Genomic DNA, 12859 nt, shown 5'->3' with positions numbered 1-12859 from the left:
CATGAATCCGTGGATCCTGTATGTCAGCAGGGAGCTGTTGAAGTTGTTGGAAGCTCTGTAATGGTTGGGGCGTGTGCTGTTGGAGTGATATGGGACCCCTGATACGTCTAGATACGACTGTGACAGGTGACACGTACGTAAGCATACTGTCTGATCACCTGCATCCATTAATGTCCATTGTGTTTTCCGACGGACTCGGGCAGTTTCAACAGGACATTGCAACCCCCACACGACCAGAATTGCTACAGAGTGGCTCCAGGAACACTGTTCATAGTTTAAACACTTCCTCTGGGCACCAAGCTCCCCAGACATGAACATTATTGAGGATATCTGGGATCCCTTACAACGTGCTGTTCAGATGAGATCTCCACCCCCTCGTACTCTTACGGATTTGTGGCCAGTCCTGCAGAATTCAGTGTCAGTTTGTGACGTTCGCTTGCTTCATTTCTTCGTTTGATATTCTCGGTGTCGACGTACTGCGTTGCTACAATGGGTGAAAAACGGGGGGTGGAAGCCAAACACGGATTACTTTAAGTGATGTAGCTGACAGGTGGACATTTGCGTTTCACAGTTGTTTACTTTCACTGTTCAAAATGGTTCAGATGACTCCGAGCACTTTGGGATTTAACTTCTGAGGTCATCAGTCCCCTAGAACTTAGAACTACTTAAACCTAACTAACCTAAGGACATCACATATTCATGCTCGAGGCAATATTGGAACCTGCGACCGTAGCGGTCGCGCGGTTCCACACTGAAGCGCCTAGAACCGCTCTGTTCGGCCGGCCTTTCACTGTTCACCCCCCCCCCCCCCCTCATATACACATTTAATATGACCAGTGCACTATTCTTTAACTTTCGATAAGCCTCATTAATAGTTTGCAGGCAGACATCCACATACTGGTACAATAGTTTGCTATTGAACATCTACAAGCAGTAAAAACCTAACCACAAAGTTCACAGTTCTTGAAGAATGGAAAGGTACATATGGAGCAGACACTGTAATTGTTTTAACACATGGCCTAATTGTGTATCACTTATTTCAGAGTTAAGTTGAAGCATTGTTGTTGTTCTAACCAACACAGGTTTCTCGTCTGAACCTCGGCCGTGGACTGACTGCCTCAGGACCAAAAATCGGGCACTTATATGTCCTCACAATAATAGGTACTGAAATTACACATTGTTTGACATTAAATTCACAGAAATTATAATTAAAACTTAACTCATTGAATTAACTGAATACATCGAAAAATTGGTTCTTTTTAACAGTTTCTTCTGCTACAAGGGTTAAATCGAATTATTTGTTTTAATCATGAAATTAACATATATAGTTATGCAAACAATACTTTTGACGAAACTGGAAATTAGTTTGGAATTAATTAAGGGCTGTCTTTGCTAACATGTTTTCAAATAGAGCCAAATAGATCCTTTAAGAATACAATTAGTTGTTCCTCCAAATGTTTATAATTAGTACAGAATTTATATTTGTTTATAATTCAACAATAGACTAAGTTACGAAACAGTTATTGATTTCACCCTATAATCATAGGTACTAACTACGAATAGTCAAAATAAATTAGAAAATCAATTACATACGTAAAACTAACACAAAATTAGATCTGGTGTTATATTCTTTAAAACTGAGGGCCAACCTTTTATGACAATGCATATTATACTCACGTATGTTAATGGTTATTAGTCAAAAATGAAAAAAATGTATTTTACGGAGGCAGATGGCAAAACAATAGGGGAAGTAAAAATACCCCAGCTTGCTTCGTTCCCTCCAGCACTACTTCAGACATTAGTCGCGTCCATGCCACGTCGTGTTGCCGCACTTCAGCATGCTCGCGGGGGCCCTATACGTTATTAGGCAGGTGCACCAGTTTCTTTGGCTCTTCAGTATATAAATCTGAGATGACAATATTGTTCATATCTCTTACAAGATTATACCGTCTTTGATTCCTACCATAGAGTATGTTGTGACTTGGCAAGACAGCCAAGTCACTATGAGAGGAAGCCGAAAGGCACGCGCTTAAGCTCACGCAGGCTGGCGCGAGGTCTGGAACAGTTAAGGGAATTAATAGTAGCAAATAAAGTACGTAGTGGATGTATTACTTAACTTTAATCCATAAGTGATGTATATCGGTCTGACGGTACAGGCATCACAAGTTAAATATCTATTGATAATGGCGCCTTGCTAGGTCGTAGCAAATGACGTAGCTGAAGGCTATGCTAACTATCGTCTCGGCAAATGAGAGCGTATTTGTCAGTGTAGCATCGCTAGCAAAGTCGGCTGTACAACTGGGGCGAGTGCTAGTAAGTCTCTCTAGACCTGCCGTGTGGCGGCGCTCGGTCTGCAATCACTGACAGTGGCGACACGCGGGTCCGACGTATACTAAAGGACCGCGGCCGATTTAAAGGCTACCTCCTAGCAAGTGTGGTGTCTGGCGGTGACACCACAGAGTAAATACCTCTGGAGTGAGCATTCACATGCGCGGAACAGATTTTGTGTTGTCAACATACATTGCCGGCCTGGTCACATGTTCTCGGGACGTCGTGTGTTTGTCCGTATAGCGCCCTGTATATTTCGAATGTCACTACATCCCTAGTACAGACGAATTCTTTTGGTACGTGTCGTGGATTATTTATATATGTTGCGCAGACATTTTAACAGCATCCATTTGATACCGGGAATAAACCAGCTACGTAACTTTTAAGGGCAAGTGATATTGCATTCTGCTTCTTTGCGATAGGTGTCACAGTTCAGATGCACTCGATTTTTGGTAGTTTTTGGTATGATACGGCACTTTACTAGCCTGGCGTACATTTTTGCAGTGATAGTCTTGCAATACGACTTGATAGTACGCTAGTGCTTTTGCAAGTGTCCGAAAAACACCGAATTTGCCACACATTAGCGATTATATCCCTGCTAATTCGTCCTTTTTTTCTGCTGTTTCTGCGTATTTATTTTCTCGTTTTTGCGACCTAAAGCACAATTTTTCTTACTGGTGACACTTTGAAGTGTTTATTTAACGCATTTTACGTACTTGCTCCCAGTTTATTAAATAAATAATAGACTCAGTAAGAAGGGGAAAAAAGGCGATCGGAGAATAAATGTGGGTCATGTAACAGTCAACCCATATCACCATTAAGGGAAGTGGAAAGTGACACAAATGAAAGAGTTTGGGGACATGTTTACTAATATTTTACGCTTCTTAATCAAATGGTGAAGAAAATAAATTGAAGGCAAAATACACCAAAGAAGATGAATGCGTACTTTGATTAGCTATACACTATTGTGTTTTTTATTTGATTTGTGCAGAAAATGTATTTAAGCTGAATGCAGAAATTGGTAGTAGGTGCTGTGGAAAATTAAAAATAGTTGGTGTAGCATCTACCTTCAGCCACACACGTCCAAATTTTTCTCTGTCTAAACATTTCTCTTCAAAGTGTTTTGAACATACTTTGCAATATTTTGTGGGGAAAAAATTACTCCTCCTTATTTTCTGGAGCCACATCTTTTCTCGTTGTTCATCCTTCGGGAAACTAAAATATAAATCACACATATTCATTCTCCATGTCCAAGACACACTTAACATGGTCTCCTACTGTAACTTTATAGTAAACAAAAAGGTTTGGACACACATATTATACGAAGACAATTACAGACTCCCACTCTATTGAATTTATCTGTCTCCCGTCTTTCAGATCTATACATATAATCGACAAGTCACTGATAAATGCATGGAGGATAGTATTTGCTGAAACAACTAACCATTCCCTATCCTGTTTCACTAGCAAATTTACGAGAGGAAGCGATTGTTTGTAAGCTTTTGTACGAGCCGTAATATTTATTATATAGTCATAAAATAGTAGAAAAATAGGTCTACAGAATCAAGCTTTAATTATAATGCGTCTCGAAATTTTTAAACAGAGTACTCGTGAAAAGTTACTATCCCTCCTTTCACATATTTTTCTTTGCATCCGTAGCAACAACAGTAATTCATCATCGCTATTACACTATTAACAAACAGTGAAAACACAATAAAAACTCTTGATATTATAAACTTCAAACTCTGCGGAAAGCACACACGCACAGCGAAGTCCCGAAAACACGTGACTATCCTGGTTTAATGTTGAGAACATGCGCAGAACGCAATGCTCACTCTAGAGATATTTACTCTATGATTCCTACATACATCGGGCAGTGTCAAATAGTCATGTCATTAATGAAATTGTTCACATTAAGTTGTAACATTACATCTTGGCCTGACTGTCACTTTTCGGTACTGGGGTAAAGTGACGCAGCCTTTCGTTACGTTTCGGGTGTTGTTGTTGTTGTCTTCAGTCCTGAGATTGGTTTGATGCAGCTCTCCATGCTACTCTATCCTGTGCAAGCTCCTTCATCTCCCAGTACGTACTGCTACCTACGTCCTTCTGAATCTGCTCAGTGTATTCATCTCTTGGTCTCCCTCTACGATTTTTACCCTCCACGCTGCCCTCCAATGCTAAATTTGTGATCCCTTGATGCCTCAGAACATGTCTTACCAACCAATCCCTTCTTCTAGTCAAGTTGTGCCACAAACTTCTCTTCTCCCCAATCCTATTCAATACCTCCTCATTAGTTACATGATCTACCCACCTAATCTTCAACATTCTTCTGTAGCACCACATTTCGAAAGCTTCTGTTCTCTTCTTGTCCAAACTATTTATCGTCCATGTTTCACTTCCATACATGGCTACACTCCGTACTTCGAAATACGACTTCCTGACACTTAAATCTATACTCGATGTTAACAAATTTCTCTTCTTCAGAAACGCTTTCCTTGCCATTGCCAGTCTACGTTTTATATCCTCTCTACTTCGACCATCATCAGTTATTTCGCTCCCCAAATAGCAAAACTCCTTTACTACTTTAAGTGTCTCATTTCCTAATCTAATTCCCTCAACATCACCCGACTTAATTCGACTACATTCCATTATCCTCGTTTTGCTTTTGTTGATGTTCATCTTATATCCTCCTTTCAAGACACTGTCCATTCCGTTCAACTGCTCTTCCAAGGCCTTTGCTGTCTCTGACAGAATTACAATGTCATCGGCGAACCTCAAATTTTTTATTTCTTCTCCATGGACTTTAATACCTACTCCAAATTTTTCTTTTGTTTCCTTTACTGCTTGCTCAATATACAGATTGAATAACATCGGGGAGAGGCTACAACCCTGTCTCACTCCTTTCCCAACCACTGCTTCCCTTTCATGCCCCCTCGACTCTTATAACTGCCATCTGGTTTCTGTACAAATTGTAAATAGCCTTTCGCTCCCTGTATTTTACCACTGCCACCTTTAAAATTTGAAAGAGAGTATTCCAGTCAACATTGTCAAAAGCTTTCTCCAAGTCTACAAATGCTAGAAACGTAGGTTTGCCTTTCCTCGGGTGAGCCGGCCTTTATTCGGCACGCGCGTACGCGCCTGCCTGTGGTCGACAGTTGTGGGTGGTGGGCCAGGGGGGAGGGGGGGGGGCGAGTAGAGGGGTCAGGGAGGAGGGGTTGAGGACGGCGACCAGCATGTGGCAGCCTGCCAGCACAGCACAACACAGGGCAGCCGGCCTACCGCGTGTTCCGGGCACGCTCTCTACGTATGCCTGCCGCCGCTGCCTCGCCCTTTGATACCGCTGCCAAGCGCTGACGACCCGCGCTGCGCAATTAATTCGGCCGCAGAACCCGCACTCATTCACGTGCCAACAGACCGCCACTCTTTCGCAAATAACGATTTTTAGAAATAAGGCTTTTTTTAAAAAAAAGAAGAAAAGAACCAAGCTGACAACCTGGTCTGAGACCGTGCATCTCACACAAAGCTTCCACTGCCGTAGCAGGTCTTCATCATTTCTGCTTAGCGCAGGAGGGAGGCAGCTTGTAACTGAAAGCGCGTTTTTGTTCACTTGTCTTTAGCGGCGCCCACGCATTTCATATTACTGTGTCAGCTCATTGCCCGGAAGTGCGAACACAATAACGGCACAGTATTTATGTGCGGGAAGCCTCCGTTAGAACTCTGCATTCGTAGCGGACATGTCGGTTCTCGACGATGTGGAACTCACATGTACACTGGTTGAGCTGCTTACCTCCGAAAAGACAATCAGAAATTGTGTTCAACGGTCGAAAAGTCTGGACAGTTTCCAGTGAACATTTCAATGGTCCTGGGGCTCATTCACGGCAGCATACATTCGTAACCCAAATCATTAACCGCTCACGTACTAAGCAAGAGAACTGTCTAATCTGTTATGTACATGTGCTGCTGTTTATGTATTTCTCTATTATAACTGCCGTTGGAATGGACAGTGTCTTGAAACGAGGGTATAAGATGAACATCAACAAAAGCCAAACAAGGATAATGGAATGTAGTCGAATTAAGTCGGGTGAAGCTGAGGGAATGAGATTAGGAAATGAGACACTTAACGTAGTAAAGGAGTTTTGCTATTTGGGGAGCAAAATAACTGATGATGGTCGAAGTAGAGAGGATATAAAATGTAGACTGGCAATGGCAAGGAAAGCGTTTCTGAAGAAGAGAAATTTTGTTAACATCGAGTATAGATTTAAGTGTGAGGAAGTTGTTTGTGAAAGTATTTGTATGGAGTGTAGACGTGTATGGAAGTGAAGCGTGGACTGTAAATAGTTTAGACACGAAGAGGGAAGAAGCTTTCGAAATGTGGTGCTACAGAAGAATGCTGAAGATTAGATGGGTAGATCACATAACTAATGAAGAGGTATGGAATAGAATTGGGAGAAGAGGAGTTTGTGGCACAACTTGACTAGAAGAAGGGATCGGTTGGTACGGCATGTTCTGAGGCATCAAGGGATCTCCAATTTAGTACTGGAAGGGAGCGTGGAGGGTAAAAATAGAGGGAGACCAAGAGATGAATAAACTAAGCGGATTCAGGATGTAGGCTGCAGTAGTTACTGGGAGATGAAGAAGCTTGCACAGGATAGAGTAGCATGGAGAGCTGTATCAAACCAGTCTCAGGACTGAAGACCACAACAACAACTACTGCCGTTGCAAGCGAAATAAAAACACTTATTTACTGACTAGCCTAGAGCCCGCTGCTTTGCTCGCGTAGACTATATGGCCTGCAGAGATTCTTTTGTTTTTCTTTTATGAATTTTTATGTTCGCAAATTTCAATGCCGTCTAAGCTTTTCACGCCAATTAAGGTCATATAAGCATGGACTTTTCCGAATGTGCTTCTGACCAAAAAGCGATTCTGGTAGATGGAGACAAAAGTTTTTGTTGATCATGCCTTTTGCGTTCTTGTGATGTTTCCATAGAAACTTTCATGCCATAACAAATATTTCTTTATATCTAACCGAGAAGTAAAACACCATTTTCATAAATATCGCTTTAAATTTTTTTAAATGTAAAGAAATATTTTCTTAACAATTTCGTCCCCTATTGCACTCCCTTGGGGGTTGAATTTACAAACACGTTAAAGCACGTATTTAATATTCTATCATTGACAAACCAAATATCAATTTTCGTAGGTCTATCTTCAAAATTCCCTTAGTCTAATAGAGACACGTTTTCAAAAAGCCTTTTATGCCCTATTTCAGCTCCTTGGGAGTGGAATTTCGGACGATCCCTTCTTAAACGATGCCTACAGTATAAGATCCACACCCTCTGTAAACGGTTTCTATCCATAGGGGTTTGGCCTGGATAATGATGAGTCAGTGAATCAGTCCGATCCTAACTCATCCTCTTAAGGAATGAATTTCCAAAAATAGTGAAATACATATTTCTTCATCTCCAACACCAGTCTTTAAAGATTTAGCTTTAAAAAATATGTCACTATAAATTTTTTCATAAAATGTTTCGCCCCGTTTCACTCCCTTAGAGGTTGAATTTCCGAAAACAGTGACATGCGTATGTTTTATTTCTAATAGAGAAGCCAAAAATAAATTTCCATATATTTAGCTTCAAAAATCCTTGCGCAATGAAATATTTCCATAACCTTTCGTCCCTCGTTCCACTCCCATATGGGTTGAATTTCCCAAAAAAATTTTTATTTGTAACTGAGAAGCCAAATTTAAATTGTTATAAATTTAGCTTCAAAAATACTTTCGTAATAAAATATTCTCATAAAAAAAGTTTCCTCCCCTATTTCTCCCTCTTAGGTGTTTAGTTTCTAGATACACTGAAACAAGTATTTTTTATTTGTATGTTTATTGATGTGGCCTTAAAAATACTTCAGTAGTTCTTTAATGACGATAAATTTTCGTTAAAAAGGTTTCATCCATTGTCCACCCCTGTAGAATTAAATTTTCAAAAATGCTGCGATACGTATGTCTTTATTTCTGAGCGAGAAACCGAATACCGGTTTTCGTAGGTCTAGCTTCAAAATTGCCGTAACAGCGACATTTGAAAAAAAAAAAAAACCTGTCATCCTTCACCTCCTTAGGGTTGGAATTTTGAAAAATCCCTTCTTAAACGACACCTGCGGTGTAATATCGACACCTTCTCCAAATTTCAGTTTTCTATCCTTAGCTGTTTAGGCTGGGCTATGATGAGTCAGTCATGACATTACCTTTTATATATAGAAATTACTGATGGAAATCTTACATGACTATGTCAGTGGCGTGACAGTTGTTGCAGGATAAAAAGACATGTATGCCCACTGATCGTCGTTGACAATTCAGTGAACTGCTAAAAAGAAAGTAAATATTCCTGTTTATTCTCATGACACTTCGATCTTTAGTTTCCTCTGATGTTGTGGACAACAAGGTATCAGCGTTTCCCTACCAGTTCGGAATTTCATTTCACACATGGTGCTTTCAAATACATTTTCCAGTCCACTTGCTAATCTTTTGTCATTTACTTTTTTCAGTTATTTTCCGAATTTGTTGGTAGTGAATTGAATTTCTCTCGGTTTCGTCAGGGGTTGTCGTGTGGCCGGCCGCAGTGGCCGAGCGGTTAAAGGCGCTACAGTCTGGAACCGCACGATCACTACGGTCGCAGGTTCGAATCCTGCCTCGGGCATGGATGTGTGTGATGTCCTTAGGTTAGTTAGGTTTAAGTAGTTCTAAGTTCTATGGGACTTATGACCACAGCAGTTGAGTCCCATAGTGCTCAGAGCCATTTGAACCATTTTTGATTGTCGTGTGTTCCGCAGTGTCACCCTTACATGGTACAATATACTGAGTGGGTGCCAATAATTTTAAAGCTCTGCAATCTTCTTCATTATATTGCGCAAATCGTCAGTACCGATCTCACAGGGTCGATATTGTTGCGCAATACAATTGTGCAACAAATATTAAACGTGTCGATGCCACTTTATTGGCACGAGACGAGACGGAGAGACTAATAGGCCCGGAAGTAGTTCTTGCAGCTCGCACACGAACAGGCAAAACAACAACGTATCTGAACCTTCAAATGTTCAAATGTGTGTGAAATCCTATGGGACTTAACTGCTAAGGTCATCAGTCCCTAATCTTACACACTACTTAATCTAAATTATCCTAAGGACAAACACACACACCCATGCCCTCTCGAATCACTACACCTGTATCTCTCCATAATGCTTCGATGCGACATTAATCGACGTTTAATGTTAATGTTTTGATAATGTTGAATATTTTTGTTTGTTTCTGGCAATGGCAAATCTTTCCACATAGTAAAGACATGCTAAGTGTGTAAATGTCTTGTTAAACGCCACGAAAATACGGCAACGGAAGTTCCAACTGCTAATGAGAGTTTCATGAAGGATTAAATAAATTAACGGCCCCAACGATTCGTCGTTACTTTCACTTACTAACGGCTAGGCGCTACAGTCTGGAGCCGAGCGACAGCTACGGTCGCAGGTTCGAATCCTGCCTCGGGCATGGATGTGTGTGATGTCCTTAGGTTAGTTCGGTTTAATTAGTTCTAAGTTCTAGGCGACTGATGACCTCAGAAGCTAAGTCGCATAGTGCTCAGAGCCATGTGAACCAACTAACGGCTAGCGTGCGCTACTTAAGACAATTTTCACTGCCACTTCTTACGGTGCATTTGACGGTTTCTGCAATCTCTGCGTTATAACTACCAAAAGCACACATTTTGAGACATTGGAGGAGGCAAGAAACTGTTGGTAGGACTTACTCACAGTCGAGAATTTGACAATATTGCTAACTGATAAGGAGCCTTCCACAGTTCGAAAATAACGAACCGCATTTGGTTTTATCGTTAAATTTTTCGACTCTGTCACTGCGATGAGGTATGTAAAGCTAACAATGCGAAGCACAGCTGTTTAACGACGTGGGCTGTTAAAAAGAGTATTGCACCTTTCAGTACCCATTTCCTTTGCCAAGTTCCGAAACGAAAAGCTGTGTTACGACTGCCGTCTCGGCGCGTCTATTGTGACCTTTTGCGACTTCAACTGTCTCAAGGACCGTAAAAATTACTCCATCATCCCGGCTATCTCAGCTTACGCAGTCATTAAAGCGGCATTTTTCTTATCTCGCAACTGCCTTACGCTTTTTTTCCTACTTTTCTCGTCCATCCCTTGTCGTTCCCTTCAGAGTTCCGGCTGATAGTGGAAGGGTTTCGGTTATTTTACTTGTGTACTGTCTCACCTTCTTCTGGCTGCAATAGGATGCATAAGACCCTTTCTCTCATTCAGCATATCGACAACATAACAATATGATGGACCGTAGGCCTACTACGCAGGAAATGTTATAAAAGGTGTATGTGTATAATACGCAAAATGATGACTGAATGACTTAAGTTTATTTCAGTTGTTGATATGCTGCCGTACAGGTCTTCTATACCTTCAGTTAAAGATATATTAGTTTAAATTAACACAGAAGTTCAATTACTTGTGAGATGGATACTGTGTATTGGCTTGCTCGTGATTTTATATATATTTTCCACGATTTCCACGATCATCTATTCCGTCATTTCCGTTTCACCTGCATTACTAGCAATATCTTCCGTTTTCATAAGTTCTCGAATATTGTCGAAAACATTTTTAAGAAGATTAGATTTTTTAAATTTTGAGCTTCTCCTCATTACAGAGGCTTATCTCCAACATAATAATTTACTCGGAAATTACTATACAAAGAATAAACGTTCTTAAACTATGTTTTCAAAACGTTCCTCCAGGTGTTTCGGTCTTGTGTGTCCTCTACCTCTACCTCTGCTCCCATTCTCCTCATTGTGTGCTGTACATTTTGGAGCCAGGTGGTCATAGATCGTCCTCTCCTTCTTCTTCTCCCCTCCGGTTCCCACTCCAGTATCAATTTTGCTATTCTGCCTTCCTCCATTCGTCGCACATGCCCGTACCACTGTAATTTCTTCCTATCCATTATGTCATATATTCTTTCTTTTATTTCCATTCTCATTATTTCGGTGTTCCTTGTCTTCTCTTTCTTGGAGAGTCTTGCCGATCTTTTCCAGAAGTCCATATCTGCAGCTTGTAATATTTTAATGTGCTTCGGGTTAATTGTCCAGGTCTCCGTTCCATGTCTAATATGGATTCGTATGTTATTTTTTTAGTTCTGCTCATTACATTCCTGCTCCATAAGACTGAGTTAAGCATCCCAATGGCCATCCGTCCGCTACTAATTCTTTTATTGATTTCTGACTCTGATTTTCCCACGATTTTTAAAACTGCAGATTTGTACATCAGTCTGGTAATTCGACCTGTTATGCTGCCATTCACGAACAGCAATCCAAGGGGTGTTTTCTAACAGGATAACGCTCGCCCACATACCGCGGTAGTCACCCAACATGCTCTACAGAATGTCGACATGTGATCTTGGGCTGCTCAGTCAAACCTATCGAGCACATACGGGACATCATCGGACGATATCTCCAGCGTCATCCACAAACAGCAGTAAACGTCGCTGTATAGACCGACCAAGTGCAGCGGGCATGGAACTCCATCCCCAAAACTGACATACGACACTTGTACAGCACACTGCACACACGTTTGCATGCTTCCATTCAACATTCTGGTGGTTACAGCGGTTATTAATATACTACCATTTCACGTAAGAAATGGCATATCTTCCGCTTACATTAACTTGTGATCTTAACTCGCGCTTACATTATCTAGACAAATGTATTCCAGAAATTTCATTACTCTACATTAATTAATTTTTTGAGTTGCGGTTTTTAACAGTCAGTGTATGCAGAACGTTACAAAGCTTCTTCAATGAAATTTAACCTCCATACAAGAAAGCAAAATAATTTCATACAATAATTCCCAAGAGAAAATTACATGAGCAACTTTGAAACATGAGAACCTACTACGATATCGGACAACAGTATATCGGAAACCAAGTATGTCTCCATCGCATGAAAACGGGAGATGTTAGTTCCTTTGTCATCAATATAAATATTGTGCGCAAACAAAAGTTTTGCAAGCAGTGCACGTGTTTAATCCTCAAAGTACACTGAACGTAGCAGCAGAACTGAGAGAGAAAAAAAGCTACCGCTTAACTTGTCGGTACAGTAAATATCGACCTGGAGAATACATAAAAGCCATATGCTACTTCGAATTTCGAATGTAAATCACATTTGAGTGTGTCGTGTGTCATCCTGCACGTATAGTTTTTGTCTTATACACTGAAGAGCCAAAGAAACTGGTATACACCTGCCTAATGTCGTGTAGCGCCCCCGCGAGCACGCAGAAGTGCCGCAACACGACTTGGCACGGACTCGACTAATGTCTGAAGCACTGCTCGAGGGAAGTGACACCATGAATCCTGCAGGGCCGTCCATAAATCAGTAAGAGTACGGGGGGATGAAGATGTCTTCTGAACAGCACGTAGTAAGGCGGCCCAGACACACTCAGTAATGTTCATGTCTGGGGAGGCCAGCCGCGGTGGCCGTGCGGT

At 41.1% G+C, this 12859-nt stretch overlaps 1 protein-coding gene across 7 annotated transcripts in view; it reads left to right on the top strand.

The window, feature by feature from the left end:
- The window catches only part of LOC126462885 (protein-tyrosine sulfotransferase-like), a 970604-nt gene that overhangs the window by 459029 nt on the left and 498716 nt on the right, over positions 1-12859 (top strand). The gene's annotated exons all lie outside the window — the stretch shown is intronic.

Source organism: Schistocerca serialis, chromosome 1 (genome assembly GCF_023864345.2).
Source record: "Schistocerca serialis cubense isolate TAMUIC-IGC-003099 chromosome 1, iqSchSeri2.2, whole genome shotgun sequence".
Classification (NCBI taxonomy): Eukaryota; Metazoa; Arthropoda; class Insecta; order Orthoptera; family Acrididae; genus Schistocerca; species Schistocerca serialis.
The sequence above is the reverse complement of the archived record's forward strand: the minus strand, read 5'-3'. Positions and strand labels throughout refer to the sequence as shown.